Genomic DNA, 20,232 nt, shown 5'->3' with positions numbered 1-20,232 from the left:
AATTTGCCATCCTTAGAACAAAGGTGGCTGCCGTGCTGCGGAGTGACTGAGTGCCAGGGGAACGCGGCCCGCTGGTAGATAGGAAGTTGGGGTAGATAGTAACTGGGGTTGCATGCTGAGGACAAAAGTCCTTCCTTTGTGGGAGAGAGTTTTTTGTAGCTTGAAACAATACGTGATGTATTTCACAAATAAACATTTTTCACATTAACTGTAAATGTAAACCACTAATCTGCTTGTTTTCAGTCTCTTCCTTCCGTGAATGGAGAAGGAGGAGAAATATAGAAGCGTGGGCTTTTCGTTTAGCTGTGGATCTGATAAGTTTCGATAACGCTATGTGCTTTCTTGACCATTACATCTGCATTATGTGGCCAGGGTGGACTCGTTCAGGGCACGGAAGCCCCACACAGTCCTTGAGCTAGCAGGGTGCTAAGGAGGGTGTTGGAGATTTTGCATGCAATTGCAGCCCTTTGTTGCCGCAGTGACAGGTTCCTCAGATTCTTTCTAAACAGGGTTTAGCTTGTTGAGAATCTTTTTGGGAGTGTTTATTGTGGATCAATCGGTAAGAGTATCTTAGTGGGCCTGTGAGGGATTTGGGGCTGTGGTGCAGTAACCCAGCGTTTACAAGTGTTACTGCTATGCATGCTTGTCAAATAACATCTCCAGATCAGAGAGTGAGAGCGGGCAACTGGTTTGGATTAAATCTGTCACTTCTTGCTGCTTTGGACAGAGCCTGTAGATTAAACCCATGTGCTGTTCAATAAGCTGGGGTATCAGATGTGTCGGTTGGGTGTTTATCATTTGATTTATTTTTTTTATCCGTTTGGAGATCTGTCTGTTCTATTTAAGTTTCCCCAAGAGAGCTGAGTTGCTTGGTGCATCGACCAAAGATAAGTTCCCTGGCTGACTTGGGACAACCAGTCCCCTCATTTTCTGATCACAAAAGAAAAAAAAAAAAAACAAAGAAGAAAAATTTTGACTGTAACTGTAACTCAGAAACTAAGATTACCTGAATGGAGAGAAATGAATTTTGATGCACAGGCTGTGCTACAAATCTGTTAATCAGCATTCAGTTTTTCAAAACTTCCATTTGTGTATCATCATCGTGAAAATTAATAAATTCAAAGTGGGAGATCCTTTCCTGAAAGGGAAGGACAGAAATACGAGTCTTGCTGTGGGGCCTACCCAGCGCAGTTCTGCCGCTCCGAGAAGTAATACGTCAGGAGTGTCAAAGCAGACGTTCACTTGCCCTGCCCTACCCTGCTGCTCCTCAGCCCTTGCTCAGGCCTTTTGGGCCATCTGGCCGTCCGTCTGGCCGTCTATCCATCCATCTGGCTGTCTGTCCGTCCGTCTGGCCCTCTGTCCCTCCGTCCCACCGCCCTGCCCCGTCCCTGCCGTCTCCCTAGGGAAGCAAAGAGTCCCTGGGCTGCCTTCAGGGGGGAGGTTCTGCTCAGGAAATTAAAGCTTCCCCCTTAACGGGCGCCTTGCGAGTTATTTTGAGTTCCAACCTTCTGCCTTCCTTTCGTAGCAGTGCCTCTGAGGGGTGCGCTGTAAGGTAGCCGTCATCTGGCGCGCTGCTCCTGCGTTTCCCAAAGGAACTGCCTTCGGGATCTGACTAACTCTGGATGCACGCGGTTGTCACCTTAATTTCTCTGTTAGTTTGCTGAAAACAACCCGCTTGGGTGACCTTGGTGTTTGTTTCTTAAACCTTGGATCGAGGAGGTCTCTGTTTCCTTATGCTGATGTTCACGATGAAAGTGCAGAAGGGATGCTTACTGTTGCCCGGGTCAGTCCTGTTGCCAGGATGGGAATGTTTAGCCTACCGGCCCTCTGGTGCTGTTAGGCTGCACTCGGAGTGTGAGCTCTGGGCCTTATTTCGAAAAGACTGCGTTATTTGAGTGTACAAACCCGAGATATTCTGCGGATAGGTGATTCTCAAAGCACGTCAGAACCACCACTGTGGCGTGTCCTGGAGTCGGACGCACGTTTGACTGATCAGGCGGAGCAGGTGAATTGAATTTGTTGCTGGATGGCGAGGTGTTCTGGGGGAAGAGCTAGTCTAAGGAAAACTTCCTCTTACTGCCCCTTCCCATCTCAAATGGCCACTGCCTGGGGAAATTGCTTCTTTATGACATTAACTACAACGTTACAGTGAGGATGAGGAATCATCATTACTCCCATAGTTATTTGCTGCCAAGCCGCAGCGTTGATTTCAGAGACTTAAAAAAAAAAAAAGGAAAAGAAAGGAAGTATGTATTCTTTCACATACTCTCTTTTCCCTGAGAGTAAAGGTTGTAGCTTCTGCAGTACCCTTCCTCTGGAAACGATTCCCAGTGCCTGCTCAGACACTGGGGAGGAAAATGACAGAGAGAACAATGGAGGAGAGCCACCCGATACAAAGAAAGGAAAAAAGGGGTTATGGATGAACGGAAAGCCACTACATAAAAAATTGGTGCTATCTAAAAATTGGTTAACGGTTTGGGACCTGCAGGTGCTGCCTACACGTGCGTGTGTTGCAGTCGTGCCTGTTGCCACTGCGCAAAATGGAGAGAGCTTCTTTGTCGAATGCAGCATGTTAAAGCATGCGCCATTGCCTGGAAGAAATGCACGGCCTTCCCTCGTGTGGGACTTCTTCCCCATTGATCTGTGGTTTACCTGAAGGTTTACCATAACCTACATAAGTTTCAAAAGCAAGCAAGCAACCAACCAAAAAACAACACCAACATTAAAGAGTGGCAAGGCAGATGCTCATCTGGGGACTCTGACTCATCGGTGACATCACCAAGCAAAGCATTGTGAGCGCTTCGGGTCGGGGCTGCTGTGGCGAGCCTCGCAGCCGGGAGGGAGAGCAGGTACGGTTCGCCTCTGGCGGGTCTGTGTCAGCCCTCTGCCCTGGTGGCTTCGTTAGCAGTGAGAGTTTGACTGCTGTGTTCCCAGCTTTCGCTTCTGCACCGACCGTGTGGCAGAGCCCGCAAGCTGCTTCCTCAGCTGGAAGAGGAAGAGGAGTGACCTCAACTGTGCCGAGGTAAAGCAGAACCGTTGAAAAGATTTGTCAAAGATGCGGGTTGTACCAGCGCAGCCGCTGCAGCTGCAGCAGGTCCTGGAGCATTGCAGAAGCTAGAGAGGGGTTTCTTTGTGAAAAGAATGCTGTAAAAGTGTTTTCACGCCAGAAATTAGGACAAGCGCCTCTGTTGTTTGGATATCCTCTATTGACCTGGCACACTGGCATTACAGCATACCTGGCACACTCTTTGTATTGTTGGTTAAAAAAAAAAAAAAGTGTTTTAGGGCAGGCCAAAAACCTGCCTTGGCACTTCCACATCGCAGCAGTGCTTGCAGGCCGTGCATCCTGGATGCCAGGTGTCCTGGTTCCAGTTAGGACAGAGTTAAGTAGCTCATAGTAGCTGGTAGGGTGCTATGTTTTGGATTAGGATGAGAAGAGCGCTGATAACATGCTGATGTTTTAATTGCTGCAGAGCAGTGTTTACACCAGGCCAAGGACTTTTCGGCTTCTCGCTCTGTCCTGCCAGCGAGCAGGCTGGGGGTGCAGCAGGAGCTGGGAGGGGACAGACCCAGGACAGCTGACCCAAACCGGCCAAAGGGGTATTCCATACCATCTGGCGTCATGCTAAACAATATATAGGGGTGGCTGGCCGGGGTGGGGGGGCCGGCTGCTCGGGAATAGGCTGGGCATCGGTCAGCGGGTGGTGAGCAATTGCATTGTGCATCACTTGTTTCTTACACATTATTATTGTTAATACTATTATCATTATCACTATTATTATTATTATTGTTATTATTATATTCCTTATATTCCTTATATTATTATATTCCTGTCTTAATAAACTGTCTTTATCTCAACTCACCGGCTTCACTTTCCCGTTTCTCTCCCCCATCCCAGAGAGGGAGGGGGGAGGGTGAGCGAACGGCTGTGTGGTGTTTAGCTGCCAGCCGGGTTAAACCACAACACCAGGCCAGGATCTAAATCCGATGGTGCTGTTGGTAACGTGAAGTTCAGGAAGCTCTTCTGGGTTTTTCTGCTCTTCCATGTGGATTTTTGCCCTGTGAAGGTGGTGTACTGAGCTCTTTTCTTACCAACAAATAGGTTTAAAAGCAGTTACAGTTTAACATCTACATGCTTGGGTGTTATTAACACAGCATTGCATACTGAGCTGGTGCTTGGTAGGAGAAAACATAAATCTTACCTGGGAAACTCGGACACTCTCAACTACATACTGCTATGAAGAAACTCAGCTGTAAGAGTGCCCTTAATTAACACATCACCAGAGCTATTGTGCTACTGACGGTTGAAGGCACCTTTTTCCAACGCTGTCTTATTGGAAGTCGATACAGACTGGCAGTATGCAGTTGGTTCCCATCTTCTGCTCCAGCAGAAGTCCTATTTTAATTAACCAGCAGGTCCCTCTGAGTGGCTTTGCTAAAACTCCTGCAGTAGGAAGTATCCTACGAGAGCCAAGTTACTAAACTGATGTGTGGTTTTCCCTTAATCCCCTCACCCCTGACTTTCTAGCTCCTGACGACACTGCCAACGTGTGCAGTGCTAGGTGCCAGCTGCCATGGTTTATATGTACTGTAAAATTAGTGATTTGGGACTTGTGAGCACTGAGAACAGGTTAGCAATTGCTTAAGAGCTTTACTTTCTCGTTCTGCTAATGCACATGAAATTCTTCAGGAACTGCAGCACAAGAACCGTCTTGCACAGGATCTCTGGAAGCAGGAAATAGCCGCTCTGTGGACCTCTCTCTTCCTTTGATATGTTAAGGGCTCTTTAGAAGAGCAGAAGATGGAGCAGCTCTTCCTGGGAGGGAGAACGGGGCTATTCGCAGCTCGTTCCAGTGGTCCCAGGTGTCTCATGGTTGTGACATTTGTGGCTGGGGGAGACCGCTCAGTCGAGTCATTGGTCACCTCCTGGCTTTGCAGAACACAGACTTTCAGAGTAAAGGTGTCGCTGTCGCTCTGGGCCTGGGAGATGGGCGAAACATCTTAGGCTTGAAACTGATTCTCTGCAGAGTGGCGTGCTCAGATCTGAGCACATCGTCTTGGCCTGTTCTGTGCTTCGACCATGGGAAGATGAATGGTTTACCTATGCACCGTTAAATATAATTTGACACCTAGCACACAACACTTTCAGCCCGTGGGGTGCTTTAACAAGCAGGTAAATCAGCGGGGACTGTTTTGCAGCCAGGGCGATGCTGGGTGATTAAAAAGCAGGGTCAGAGCAAGGAGTTTATGGTGTTCTTTCTTGCTTGTCATCCGACTGTCCGCTTACACTGTTCTAAAAAAAAACAAAACAAAAAATCCGAAACGGGGTAAGCATCTTTAATATCTTTATTATAAATGGAAGGCACAAAACAGGCCAGCAACAGAGACTGTCCAAGAGAAATACTTTATGCTTTATAAACAAACAAGAAAGTACCCTTAGGTAGGTGTGATAATCCTTCTCTAATGCATTCTTTGGAGTGCAAAAATATTTTGTTCCCTTCTTGCTCTTCTCTCCAGGACAAAGGCAGAATAGCCAACTGGAAAGTTAGACCAGGGAGGTCAGTTTGTTCCATACTGAGAAAGACAAGCCTGTAAAACAAACCAGACAGATTTTCTTTGGACTATTTATCTTCCTTCAGCAAAGGCATGGTTTATGATACTTGTTGGCATGTATTTCCAGACCCCCAGCTACCGTGACTGTAGTGCATCTGTAATTCTTTTGTACAAAAAGAGTTCAAAATCTCGTAACGCAAAAACTTTACTAGCACCCTGGAGAAAAAAGAAATCTAAAAATCTTGCCAACTTCAATTACAGACCTGCTGAGTGCACCAGAGTTACTCATTTTTATTCAGGCTTTCAGGGGCTAGTTCAGTTGGTTTCTGTTCAGCACTTGGATCGCCATATTGGCAGATGTCAGTTAAAAAAAAAAAAAAAAAGCTTTTGAGATCTTTTTTAAAATGAGACTGCTTTTATGGCATTTAGGGCTGTGAGGTATCCTTGGTTTTTGCTTTCTTCCCATTCCTTAGACCAGATCCGTTCATATCCTGAACAGCGTTCTGGGTCTCTTCAGGAAAATGGAAGGCAACAAGCAAAATGATGAGCTCCTTGGGCATTCAAAAGAGCTCAGTCTGGAAAAGATTTCAAGTCCAACTTCCATGCTAAGGAGCACCAGTAATTTTTAGAAGTAGATGCAGAGGAACCTGCATGGCACTAAGTGTGTTTCTGAAGGTGCTAAAGGTCAGAAGTGACGATTCCTGTCGATACTAAAGAAGAGAAGGAAACCTTGCACTTAACTTCTGTTTTTATTCCCTTTGTCAAGCAGTCAAAACCAATACCTAATATGAGAACCCAACTTTTCCTCTCTTTACTTTAGATTTGGGAAAATTCCCTGCCAAAAAAATATTTCCTGGAAAATTCACTAGTGTTTGTGTGAGTAAAAGGTTCCAACCTTTTATTATTAATTTGTAAGAACTATTTCATCCGCTTTTGTCCAGAAGAGTCCGAAATAATTTGCACAGAAATGTGCAGCATTTTAATGAAAGGATTCAGAATCACTCTAATTTGAACTTTATCTGGTCTGGTTGCAGGTTTTATGACATTTAGTGTCTTAAAAAAAAAAAAATCAAAATATCTGACTTCACATCAGAAAAAAAAAACCTGCTTGCGGCTAAATAAAATCTGTTGCAGCTCTGGTCATTGAAAAATCATTGGCTGTTAAATTGGACCTAAGTCATCTTTTCTAACCTTTCATGATCTTGCAGCAATGGATGATGACGGATATATGGATTAGGGAACAGCACGTGATGGCAAACCTGCGGTATTTGCTACAGCGCAGAAAGAAAACAAATTGCTTCCAAAAAATCAAACTAATTCAAAATTCTTGGTATCATGCAGCCATGCCACTGGCAAAGTGAGCATTGCCCTGCCTCTCAAAGCTTGCTGTATCCTTGGTCTGCTGTCTTCCTGCTGTTAATTGATTGCAACTCTACGTGTCTGATCAGGGCTACGAGTTGTTCTCGATATGGATACCATACAACATATACTGTGCACGCTTGTGTGTATAGATATGTTTATCCTGTATGCATGTACATATGTATGCATATTTGTGTGTTGGCCCCCAGATCATTCATGTTATAAAGCATTGGCCTCGAAGGCATACTCATCAAAATATTTTGTAGATCCTCCATTTTTTTCTAGCTCCCTCAAAATGAGAGAGTTTTTACGCGCTCTCTGCATCAAAAAGGCAAAAATTCTGATTTCCACTGTCGCTCTCGCTAACTTTCTATCACTCACTCCTCGTGTGTGTCTAAACACATATGTGTGTATGCGTATGCACATTTGTGTATTTATATGCACTGGTGCATTTTTTGCTGTACAGGTAATAAAGACGGGGAAAGGTTTTTGTCTTTTCTTAATAGGTGAAGAAATCTTGAAGACCAGAGATTGGAACATACTGAATTTTAAATTAAAAAAAAAAAAAAAAAGTTAAATTGTCCGGCTGTGGAAGATGGATCCTCATTTTTGCAGCCACTTTGAATCACGAGTTCATCTCTAAATGCGCTGTTTTTTTTTGTTTTTGTTTTGTTTTGTTGGGTTTTTTTTTTTTGGTTTTTATTTTTTGAAGAGCTAACTAACCCTGGCTGTCTCCAGTCTGAGAGAGTATTCAAATGGACTTGCTTCCTCCATTAGTTATAAGCTGTTTAAAAGCACATCCTATGTTTGAATTGTGGATGAGAGGCTCCCTTGGCAAAGTGAGGAGGCAAATTCTTCCTACCCCTTTATCATTAATTCACGGATTCAGTGTTGGTTCGGCCTCCAGGAGAAGTTCACTGGAAGTCTTTGAAGATCGATAACTTTGCTGAGGTTGTCCAGGTAGGTGAACTCGAAGACCCACAGTGACTGGAACATGCTATTTAACGCGTCATACTGCGTTCTGTAGCAGTTACTGGTAGCCATAGTTGATCATTGCCTTGCACGTATGATCAGGTGTTTTTTTAAGAAGTGACTCCATTTTCAGGCTTTTTTTTTCCATTTTTTTCACGAAGGGGTAGAGTAGGAGGAGGAAGCAGAATGGTCTTTGGTTAACGTGATAACCAGATAGATTCTGAAGTCTGATAGATTCTGGGCCCCATAGGACCCACCCCTGTGACCCCCGGAGGGCCCCCGGGCGCAGCATAGAACCCACCCCGGTGACCTGTGGTGCTTGTACACAGTGCACTGAGCTGCTTGTACACAGTAGGGGCTTGCATTTGGGGGGGTGTTGGGAGCTGCTTGTACAATATAGGGATCTGCATCTGGAGGGGGTTGGGAGCTGCTTGTACACCTTTGGGACTTGCATCTGGGGGGTGCTTCGGAGCTGCTTGTACACTGTAGGGTCCTGCCTTGTGCAGGGTTTGTAGCTGCTTCTACACCTTTGGGGTCTGCAGCTGGGGGGGGGGGGGGGTGACAGGTGCTTGTCTGCTGTAGGTGGCCACGTTGGGGGAGTTGGGAGCTGCTTGTACACTGTAAGGGTCTGGGTCTTGGGGGGGGTTGCGGCTGTTTGTACACCTTTGGGGCCTGCCTCTGGGGAGGGTGGGGAGTTGCTTGTATGCCTTTGGGGCCTGTGTTTGGGGGGGGGGTTGGAGTCTGTGCCGGGGGGGTTGGGAGCTGCTTGTACACTCTAGGGTCCTCTGGCGGGCTTTGGGGCCTCCCTTTGAGGGGGGTGGTGGGAGCTGGTTGTACACCTTTGGGGCCTGCGTCTGGGGGGTTGGGGCTGGGGCCGGGACCTGGGGCCTGCATCTGGGTGGGGTGGGGTCCAGTTCATGGGGGGGGGGGGGTTGGGAGCTGCTTGTGGACAGTTGGGGTCTGCATCCAGGTGTGGATAGGGTAAGGGGATAGGTAAGAGGATAGGTAAGGGGATCGAGGTTGTGGGAATAAAAATATTTTTGCACAGTTACATCGTTTAGAGGGAAGGAAGGTGGTATTGAGATATGCTCACAGTGATAAGAAAGCTTAACAGACAACCTTGTAAAATGCAGACAACCAGAATCCTTAGAGCAATTGGGTAGAAATCACGGTGTAAGAAACATTACCACCTCAAAGAGGAAAACAGTCAAGAAAAAAAGAAAATTGACTTGTAACAGGCCAGCAGCTGTGTATTTTCTGTGAAGCACCGGATAGATTGTGAACCTGGATTACCCAGTCAATGGGGAAACAGGGGAGGGTCCCGGTCATCAAGAGGAAAAAAAAAAATGTATATAAACTGTGTTAGGGAACTAGTAGGTGGCTTGTGGGACGCCTGCCATTGCAATCGTGAATAAAAATGCTACTTCACTGAGATCCTTGCCTGAGCCTATGGTATTGGTTACAGAGTGTTTCTAACAAGGTGTTAGGGTTTTAAGGTTTCTTTTTTTTAAGGTTAACGTGATAAGCAGCTAGATTGTGAATTCAATTGTAGCAACCTGAGGCAGTAGCACGGACGTTTTTGAGGCTGTACTATATTTTCCTTGTTGGTTTCCTTTTGGTTACAGGGAGACAACTGTTCCTTCCGCCACTGCGAAGCTGCTCTGGGGAACGAGACGGTCTGCACGCTGTGGCAGGAGGGTCGTTGTTTCAGGAATGTCTGCCTGAATGATTCAGACACATGGAAATTGATGTGAGTGCCTAAAGATGTGTTCTCAAAATAAATCAACAAAAGCATTTTTCAGTGCCGTAGGTGTGCTGATTGTGCTTTTGCAGGACAGATTCATTTGCTTTGAAATGACACTGGTTTCTGTTACCAGGAGAGGGGGTGGGAGGAAGGAGAGGGAAATAAAATCAATGCCTTAGGTACGTCTTAGCAAGATTTTCTTTTATTAGATGCCGACAGTATTTTCTCAACAGATGCAGAATAACTGCTAACTAGACTGCTAAAACCTGCTGGAGCAGGGGGGTAATAAACAGGCTGTACTAGCCTCCTGAGAGCAGGCTTGATAATGATCTATCAGGTCTCTTGTGTCCCGGAGTCCTTCAGATAATGCTGTTCTAGCTGCCTGGGCTAGGAAGCAGTGGGGAAAGTTAAAGGTGCAGAAGAACGACGTCTCCAAGAAGTAGTTCTGGATAGAGTTAACCTAGGCAATTTAAGATGTTCTTTTTCCCTCTGAATAATCCTAGTATAATCCTAGGTGTATTAGTTTAACCCACCCTAAACTGATGTCTGAGAGTGCCTGTCTTCTCAAACTGAATGATGACAAAGCTAAACGTGCATAGTGGTTACAGCTTCTGCAAACTTTGTGAATATGCCCGGAAATACTATACTTGAGTGATAAACTGACCTTTGGAATGATGTTTCAGCACTGTATTGTGACAGCCCTATCGCTGTCGTGACCTGGAACTGTGCATCTCTTTGCAAACCTTAGGTGCATGTTATCACGAGCTTGTCTTTCTTTCTGTCTTCAGAAAAAGCGCAGTGAGATTCCCTGCTACTGGGAGAAGCAGCCAGTAGGCTGTCAGAAAGCCAACTGTGCTTTTCATCACGCAAAGGGACGTTACATCGATGGAGTCTTCGTTAGAGTGAGTTTAGGTCCTTTTTCTTTAAGTATTGAGGAATTAATTTTGAATATTCCTTAGTGGGTGCCAATACTGTAGGAGACATCAGGTACCCGTTCATTTGTGAGTGCAGGAAAAGGTCTGCAGTCCTAGGTGGTCAGCTAAACCGAGTGTCCTGCTGGTGTACTGCTGGTATTTGTTTTCTGCTTTCATGCTCAGCTTCTCTCTGCTTTGTGTGATATTTGCCTTGCAGTTTGCTTTCTGTTGTTTCATCTTCTGCTGGGTGGCAGGGAGATGTGTTGTTGTTTGAAGGCAAGTCATTGTTCACGGTGTAAACAGTGGCGGGATGGGCAAAAGGAGATGCTGCATTCATTGCCTGTGCAGGTTATCTGCCTTACCTACCAATGCTCTTCGTGCATTGTGGCCAAAGTTTTAAACTGCCATGTTACTGATGATCCTCCTCTTCCTCTAGCTACACTGCCAAGTGTATCAAATCACGATGATTTGAAAGTGGCTCAGATGTCACTGCAGCAAAACAAACTTTCTGTCCAGTCCAATGCCTCTCCATAGCTAAGGGGGGTGACGAAAGTGGAAAACTCGGAAAATGTCCCAAGCCCTACACACCCTCCAGTTGTAATCAATGCTGCAGATGATGATGAAGATGACGATGGTGAGCATGCTTTGGTTCTTGGAAGGACTTTGTGCTGTAAATGAATGTATAAATCACAGATGAGCTGAGGTCTGACTAGCGATAGGGCAGGCAGTCTGGTCAGCTCGCTGGTGGCTTTGTCTGGCGGTCAGTGGACAGAACCTGAAATGCTGGAGGAAAGCTTAGAACCACTCTTGGCTTTAGCTGGTCTGTTGTGTAAAGCTCTATGTGAAAGTAGGAGGGAAATTCCTTTTTCTTCTGTCTGAAGAGTAATATGTTGTGTAGTAGTTAAAGCTGCAGAGAGAATCTAGAGTCCGAGATGTTTTGTCCTAGTGTAGTCTCCTTACGAGTTCATCAGGTCAGCGTAGCTGTATTAAAAAAAAAGAAAAAAAAAGCTTTTTTATATGAGCCATGGACTGGAGTGTCATCGCATGAGCTACATAATCATGAACAATCTGGTCTATGCATAGCTGAACAGATTTTTCCCCTTCAGACCAGCTTTCTGAGGCAGGAGAAGAAACTAAAACTCCCATCCAGCAACCAGCTGAGGAAGGCCAAAATGGATTACGGATGATTTCCACTCGGAAAGCCAGTGCTACTACTGCTAAGCAAGGTATTCCGGCACCTGTAGTAGGATAAATCGGAAGGAGAACTTGCCAATGAACTCGAAAGCAATGTGGCGTAAAAACACAACAGAATGTAGGGGTGCTGAATGGACTCGGTTATTTCCATGATCTCATTTCTCCCTAATAGCATCATGTGCCCATTGGGTCAGAAAGTTGAACTGCTTTTCTTTCCTTTTGGAGAACAAAACAGGGCCACAGCATGGAGTTTAAATGGCTGCACGTGCAGCCTGGCAACCACTGTTGAAAGCCATATCTAACGATAGAGGGATCTAATATCGTGTCAATGGATTAAAATTAAAACTACAATTTTTACCCTGAAGGGGGAAAGGAGGGGCAAAATGCCATTGATTCTACGGTTCTTTCAGTTGTGAGGAGTGTTGACGGGGTTTATTGTAAATGCTTCTGAAAGTTCCTGAGCACTAAGAAGCCTGAGGATCTGTGGTCCTCAGTGAGTGCCTCTAAGCCTTAGTCTCATTAAGTGTTTTCTGTTTTCAGAGGACGGTCTGAATTTTGGAATAAAAACACTTGAAGAAATCAAATCGCAGAAAATGAAGGAAAAAACTAAGAGACACGGTGGTGAGTTAATATTCCCTACTTTCTTACCCTGTTCACCTTCATCCCGTTTGACGTTCTTTTTTAAAAAAGAAATTCTTCCAGTAATACCGGGTAGCTGGCTATGCTTTGGTGAATCCAACTATTTGCCAAAGAAGTGAAATTTGATTGGCTTCAGAATGGCAGGTGATGGTGGCTGGGAGCTGCTTGAGGGAGAGACTTCCATTTTTAGCTGGGGGCATCGAGCAACCTGATTCTCAGCCAGCTGGTATTCTAGATGGGAATTGCAAGGGCAACCAGAGGCAAATTAGTCACCTCTCTTATTTACATGCTCTGGTCACTGTATGTTTGACAGTAACGGATAATTAAAGTTCTGTGTTCTTTGCGATAGTTTGTTATGTTTGGTAAACTTCCTTATGTTTTGCTTGCTCTGAACAGAAGGTCCTTCAAGATCTTCTCTTCCTCCCGTCGATTCTATGATTTTTCCTGCTCCGGAAAAGGAAAATGTCCGGGCAGGGGTGAGAACTGTGACGCCGTCTACAGAGGAAGGTAATAATTAATGCTTTTGTTTTGATTTCATTCCTCCTAAACTGGAAGGTTAAAACAGGAGCTCCGGAGCTCCCGGGGTCCCGCCAGGGGTCACCGGGGTGGGTCCTCGGGGGCACCTGGGGGCTTGCCGGGGGTCACCGGGGTTTGTACTCGGGGGCGCCTGGGGCTTGCCGGGGGTCACCGGGGTGGGTGCTCGGGGGCGCCTGGGGTCCCGGCGGGGGTCACCGGGGTGGGTCCTCGGGGGCGCCCGGGGGCTTGCCCGTGGTTACTGGGGTGGGTCCTAGGGGGCGCCCGGGGTTTTCCAGGGGTCACCGGTATGGGTCCTTGGGGGTGCCCGGGGGCTTGCCGGGGGTCACCGGGGTGGGTCCTCGGGGACGCACGTGGGCTTGCCGCGGGTCACCAGCGTGGATCCAAGGGGGTGCCCGGGTGCTTGCCGGGGGTCACCGGGGTGGGTCATTGGAGGCGGCCGGGGGCTTGCCGGGGGTCACCGGGGTGGGTCCTCGGGGGCGCCCATGGTCCCGCCGGGGGTCACCGGGGTGGGTCCTCGGAGACGCCCGGGGGCTTGCCATAGGTCACCGGGGAGGGTACTCGGGGGCGCCCAGGGTCCCGCCGGGGTTTACCGGAGTGGGTCCTAGGGGGCACCTGGGGCTTGGCGGGGCTCACCGGGGTGGGTCCTCAGAGGCGCCCGGGGGCTTGGCGGGGGTCACCGGGGAGGGTCCTCGGAGGCGCCCGGGGGCTTGCCGGGGGTCACCGGGATTGGGTCCTCGGGGGCGCCCGGGGGCTTGCCGGGGGTCACCGGGGTGGGTCCTCGGGGCTCCTGGGGTGCCGCCGGGGGTCACCAGGGTGCGTCCTTGGGGGCTCCCGGGGGCCTGCCGGGGGTCACCGGGGTGGGTCCTCGGGGGCTCTCGGGGCCTTGTCGGCGGTCACCGGGGTATGTCCTCGGGGGCGCCCCGGGGCTTGTTGGGGGTCTCCGGGGTGGGTCCTCGGGGGCACCAGGGGTCCCTCTGGGGGTCACCGGGGTGGGTCCTCGGGGGCGCCAGGGGTCCCTCCGGGGGTCACCGGGGTGGGTCCTCGGGGGCGCCCGGGGACTTGCCATGGGTCACCGGGGTGGGTCCTCCGGGGCGCCCAGGGTCCCGCCGGGGGTCACCGGGGTGGGTCCTCGGGGGCGCCCGGGGTCCCTCCGGGGGTCACCTGGATAGGTCCTCAGGGGCGCCTGGGGTTTGCCGGGGGTCACCAGGGTAGGTCCTCTGGGGCGTCCGGGTGCTTGCCGGGGGTCACCGGGGTGGGTCCTCGGGGGCGCCCGGGGGATTGCCGGGGGTAACCGGGGTGGGTCCACAGAGGTGCCCGGGGGCTTGCCGGGGGTCACCGGGGTGGGTCCTCGGGGGTGCCCAGGGTCCCACCAGATGTCAGCAGGAGTGGGTCCTCGGGGGCGCTCGCGGTCCCGCCGGGGGTCACCGGGGTTGGTATTCGGCGGCGCCTGGGGGCTTGCCGGGGGTGACTGGGGTGGGTCCTCGGGGGCCCCCGGGGTCCCACCGGGGGTCACCGGGGTGGGTCCTCGGGGGCACCCGGGGCTTGCCGGGGGTCACCGGGGTGGGTCCTCGGGGGCGCCCGGGGGCTTGCCGGGGGTCACCGGGGTGGGTCCTCGGGGCTCCTGGGGTGCCGCCGGGGGTCACCGGGGTGCGTCCTTGGGGGCTCCCGGGGGCCTGCCGGGGGTCACCGGGGTGGGTCCTCGGGGGCTCTCGGGGCCTTGTCGGCGGTCACCGGGGTATGTCCTCTGGGGCGCCCCGGGGCTTGTTGGGGGTCTCCGGGGTGGGTCCTCGGGGGCACCAGGGGTCCCTCCGGGGGTCACCGGGGTGGGTCCTCGGGGGCGCCAGGGGTCCCTCCGGGGGTCACCGGGGTGGGTCCTCGGGGGCGCCCGGGGACTTGCCATGGGTCACCGGGGTGGGTCCTCCGGGGCGCCCAGGGTCCCGCCGGGGGTCACCGGGGTGGGTCCTCGGGGGTGCCCAGGGTCCCACCAGATGTCAGCAGGAGTGGGTCCTCGGGGGCGCTCGCGGTCCCACCGGGGGTCACCGGGGTTGGTATTCGGCGGCGCCTGGGGGCTTGCCGGGGGTGACTGGGGTGGGTCCTCGGGGGCCCCCGGGGTCCCACCGGGGGTCACCGGGGTGGGTCCTCGGGGGCACCCGGGGCTTGCCGGGGGTCACCGGGGTGGGTCCTCGGGGGCGCCCGGGGGCTTCCCGGGGGTCACCGGGGTGGGTCCTCGGGGCTCCTGGGGTGCCGCCGGGGGTCACCGGGGTGCGTCCTTGGGGGCTCCCGGGGGCCTGCCGGGGGTCACCGGGGTGGGTCCTCGGGGGCTCTCGGGGCCTTGTCGGCGGTCACCGGGGTATGTCCTCGGGGGCGCCCCGGGGCTTGTTGGGGGTCTCCGGGGTGGGTCCTCGGGGGCACCAGGGGTCCCTCCGGGGGTCACCGGGGTGGGTCCTCGGGGGCGCCAGGGGTCCCTCCGGGGGTCACCGGGGTGGGTCCTCGGGGGCGCCCGGGGACTTGCCATGGGTCACCGGGGTGGGTCCTCCGGGGCGCCCAGGGTCCCGCCGGGGGTCACCGGGGTGGGTCCTCGGGGGCGCCCGGGGTCCCTCCGGGGGTCACCTGGATAGGTCCTCAGGGGCGCCTGGGGTTTGCCGGGGGTCACCAGGGTAGGTCCTCTGGGGCGTCCGGGTGCTTGCCGGGGGTCACCGGGGTGGGTCCTCGGGGGCGCCCGGGGGATTGCCGGGGGTAACCGGGGTGGGTCCACAGAGGTGCCCGGGGGCTTGCCGGGGGTCACCGGGGTGGGTCCTCGGGGGTGCCCAGGGTCCCACCAGATGTCAGCAGGAGTGGGTCCTCGGGGGCGCTCGCGGTCCCGCCGGGGGTCACCGGGGTTGGTATTCGGCGGCGCCTGGGGGCTTGCTGGGGGTGACTGGGGTGGGTCCTCGGGGGCCCCCGGGGTCCCACCGGGGGTCACCGGGGTGGGTCCTCGGGGGCACCCGGGGCTTGCCGGGGGTCACCGGGGTGGGTCCTCGGGGGCGCCCGGGGGCTTCCCGGGGGTCACGGGGGTGGATCATCCGGGGCGCCCGGGGGCTTCCCGGGTGTCACCGGGGTGGGTCCTCAGGGGCTCCCGGGGTCCCACCAGGGTTCACTGGGGTGGGTCCTTGGGGGCGCCCGGGGCTTGCCGGGGGTCACCGGGGTGGGTCCTCGGGGGCACCTGGGGGCTTGCCGTGGGTCACTGGGGTGGGTTCTCGGGGGCTCCCAGGGGCTTGCTGGGGGTCAGCGGGGTGGGTCCTCGGGGGCGCCCAGGGTCCCACCAGATGTCAGCGGGGGAGGGTCCTCCGGGGCGCTCGGGGTCCCACCGGGGGTCACTGGGGTTGGTACTCGGGTTCGCCTGGGGGCTTGGGGGGTGACTGTGGTGGGTCCTCGGGGGCGCCCGGGGTCCCACCGGGGGTCACCAGGGTGGGTCCTTGGGGTCACCGGGGTCCCGCCGGGGGTCACTGGGGTGAGTCCTCGGAGGCGCCCAGGGGCTTCAAGGGGGTCACTGGGGTGGGCCCTCGGGGGCGCCCGGAGGCTTGCCAGGGGTCAACGGGGTGGGTCCTCGGGGGCGCCCGGGGTCCCGCCGGGGGTCTCCAGGGTGGGTACTCGGGGGCGCCCGGGGGCTTGCCATAGGTCACCGGGGAGGGTCCTCGGGGGCGCCCGGGGGCTTGCCAGGGGTCACCGGGGAGGGTACTCGGGGTCGCCCGGGGGCTTGCCGGTGGTCACTGGTGTGGGTCGACGGGGGCGCCTGGGGTCCCGCCGGGGGTCACCGGGGTGGGTCCTCGGAGGCAGCTGGGGGTTTGCAGGGGGTCACCGGGGTGGGTCCTCTAAGGCGCCCGGGGGCTTGGCGGGGGTCACCGGAGTGGGTCCTCGGGGGCGCCCGGGGTGCCCCCGGGGGTCACCGGGGTGGGTCCTTGGGGGCTCCCGGGGGCCTGCCGGGGGTCACCGGGGTGGGTCCTCGGGGGCGCCCGGGGGCTTGCCCGTGGTTACCGGGGTGGGTTCTAGGGGGCGCCCGCGGGCATGTCGGGGGTCCCCGGGGTGGGTCCTCGGGGGCACCCAGGGGCTTGTCGGGGGTCTCCGGGGTGGGTCCTCGGAGGCGCCAGGGGTCCCTCCGGGGGTCACCTTGTTGGGTCCTCGGGGGCGCCCGGGGACTTGCCATGGGTCACCGGGGTGGGTCCTCCGGGGCGCCCAGGGTCCCGCCGGGGGTCACCGGTGTGGGTCCTCGGGGGCGCCCGGGGTCCCTCCGGGGGTCACCGGGATAGGTCCTCAGGGGCGCCCGGGGTTTGCCGGGGGTCACCAGGGTAGGTCCTCTGGGGCGTCCAGGGGCTTGCCGGGGGTCACTGGGATGGGTCCTCGGGGACGCCCGGGGGATTGCCGGGGGTAACCGGGGTGGGCCCACGGAGGTGCCCGGGGGCTTGCCTGGGGTCACCGGGGTGGTTCCCGGTGACTCCAGAGAATCCACTGGCACCACTGGGGACCCACCCCGGTGACCCCAGAGAGTCCACTGGCAGCACTGGGGACCCACCCCGGACACTCCAGAGAGTCTACAGGCACCACTGCGGACCCACCCCGGTGACTCCAGAGAGACATCTGGAACCTATGTGGACCCACCCCGGTGACTCCAGAGAGTCCACTTGCACCACTGGGGACCCACCCATGTGACCCCAGAGAGTGCACTGGCACCACAGGGTACCCACCCCGTTTACTCCAGAGAGTCCACTGGCACCTCTGGGGACCCACCCCGGTGACTCCAGAGAGTCCACTGGCACCACGGGGGACCCACCCTGGTGACAAAAGAGAGTGCACTAGCACCAAAGGGGACCCACCCCGGTGACTTCAGAGAGTCCACTTGCACCACTGGGGACCCACCCCGGTGGCTCCAGAGAGTCCACTTGCACCACTGGGGACCCACCCAGGTCACTCCAGAGAGTCCACTTGCGTCACGAGGGACGCACCCCGGTGACTCCAGACAGTCCATTGGCACCACTGGGGACCCACCGTGTTGACTCCAGAGAGTCCACTGGCACCACTGGGGACCCACCACGGTGACTCCAGAGAGTCCACTGCCACCACTTGGGACCCACCCCGGTGACTTCAGAGAATCCACTTGAACCACTGGGGACCGGCCACGGTGACTCCAGAGAGTCGACTGGCACCACTGCGGACCCACCCCGGTGACTCCAGAGAGTCCACTTGCACCACTGGGGACCCACCCAGGTGACTCCAGAGAGTCCACTTGCATCACGATGGACCCACACAGGTGACTCCAGAGAGTCCAGTTGCATCACGAGGGACCCACCCTGTTGACTCCAGAGAGTCTCCTGGCACCACTGGGGACCCACCCCGGTGACAAAAGAGAGTCCAGTTACATCACTGTGGACCCACCCCGCTGACTCCAGAGAGTCCACTGGCAGAACTGGGGACCCACCCTGGTGACTCCACTGGCACTACTAGCACCACTGGAGACCCACCCCGGTGACTCCAGAGAGTCCATTTGCACCACTGGGGACCCACCCCGGTGACTCCAGAGAGTCCATTTGCACCACTGGGGACCCACCCCGGTGACTCCAGAGAGTCCACTGGCACCACCGGGGACCCAGCCTGGTGGCTCCAGAGAGTGCACTGGCGCCACAGGAGACCCACTCCGGTGACTCCAGAGAGTGCACTGGCGCCACCGGGGACCCTCCCTGGCGACTCCAGAGAGTGCACTTGCGCAACTGGGGACGTACAACGGTGACTCCAGAGAGTGCACTGGCACCACTGGGGACGCACCGCCGTGACTCCAGAGCGTGCACTGGCGCCATTGGGTACGCACCGCCGTGACTCCAGAGAGTGCACTGGTACCACAGGGGATGCACCCGGGCGACTCCAGAGAGTGCACTGGCACCACCGGGGATGCACCCCTGGCGACTCCAGAGAGTGCACTGGCACCACCGGAGATGCACTCCGGTGACTCCAGAGAGTGCACTGGCACCACTGGGGATGCACCCCGGAGACTCCAAAGAGTGCAGTGGCATCACCGGGGATGCACCCGGGTGACTCCAGAGAGTGCACTGGCGCCACCGGGGACCCACCCAGGTGACTCCAGAGAGTGCACTGGCACCACCGGGGACCCTCCCTGGCGACTCCAGGGAGTGCACTGGTGCCCCTGGGGACCCACCCCGGCGACTCCAGAGAGTGCACTGGCACCCCTTGGGACGCACCCCGGTGACTCCAGAGGGTGCACTGGCGCCACTGGGGACGCACCGCGGTGACTCCAGAGAGTGCACTGGCTCCACTGGGGACGCACCCCGGTGACTCCAGAGAGTGCCCTGGCGTTACTGGGGACGCACCGCGGTGAGTCCAGAGTGTGCCCTGGCGCCACTGGGGACGCAGCGCCGTGACTCCAGAGAGTGCCCTGGCGCCACTGGGGACGCAGCGCTGTGACTCCAGAGAGTGCCCTGGCGACACTGGGGACGCACCCCGGTGACTCCAGAGAGTGCCCTGGCGCCACCGGGGATGCACCCGGGCGACTCCAGAGAGTGCACTGGCGCCACTGGGGACGCACCGCGGTGAGTCCAGAGAGTGCACTGGCGCCCCTGGGGACGCACACCGGTGACTGCAGAGAGTGCACTGGCACCACCGGGGATGCACCCCGGTGACTCCAGAGAGTACACTGGCGCCACCGGGGACCCAGCCCGGTGACTCTGGAGAGTGCACTGGTGCCACTGGGGACGCACTCCGGTGACTCCAGAGAGTGCACTGGCGCCCCTGGGGACGCACACCAGTGACTCCAGAGAGTGCACTGGCACCACCGGGGATGCACCCTGGTGACTCCAGAGAGTGCACTGGCACCACCGGGGATGCACCCGGGCGACTCCAGAGAGTGCACTGGCAAAACCGGGGACCCACCCCGGTCATTCCAGAGAGTGCACTGGGGCCACCGGGGACCCACCCCGGTGACTCCAGAGAGTGCACTGGCGCCCCTGGGGACCCACTCCGGTGATTCCAGAGAGTGCACTGGCGCCACTGGGGACCCAGCCTTGTGACTCCAGAGAGTGCACTGGCACCACCGGGGACTGACCCCGGTGACTACAGAGAGTGCACTGGCGCCACCGGGGACCCTCCCTGGCGATTCCAGAGAGTGCACTTGCGCAACTGGGGACGTACAACGGTGACTCCAGAGAGTGCACTGGCACCACTGGGGACGCACCGCCGTGACTCCAGAGCGTGCACTGGCGCCATTGGGTACGCACCGCCGTGACTCCAGAGAGTGCACTGGTACCACAGGGGATGCACCCGGGCGACTCCAAAGAG

At 55.4% G+C, this 20,232-nt stretch overlaps 1 long non-coding RNA gene across 1 annotated transcript; it reads left to right on the top strand.

Moving 5' to 3' along the window:
- The first annotated feature begins 11,008 nt into the window (after positions 1-11,008).
- On the top strand, positions 11,009-12,876 carry LOC308186845. The gene is made up of 4 exons (XR_013944332.1): positions 11,009-11,176; positions 11,649-11,768; positions 12,277-12,357; positions 12,772-12,876. It is a non-coding gene; the product is annotated as an uncharacterized lncRNA (long non-coding RNA).
- The last annotated feature ends 7,356 nt before the right edge of the window (positions 12,877-20,232 follow it).

The sequence above is a fragment of the Anser brachyrhynchus genome, assembly GCF_964034855.1.
Source record: "Anser brachyrhynchus genome assembly, contig: SCAFFOLD_93, whole genome shotgun sequence".
Classification (NCBI taxonomy): domain Eukaryota; kingdom Metazoa; phylum Chordata; class Aves; order Anseriformes; family Anatidae; genus Anser; species Anser brachyrhynchus.
This window is presented reverse-complemented; position numbering and strand designations above follow the sequence as displayed.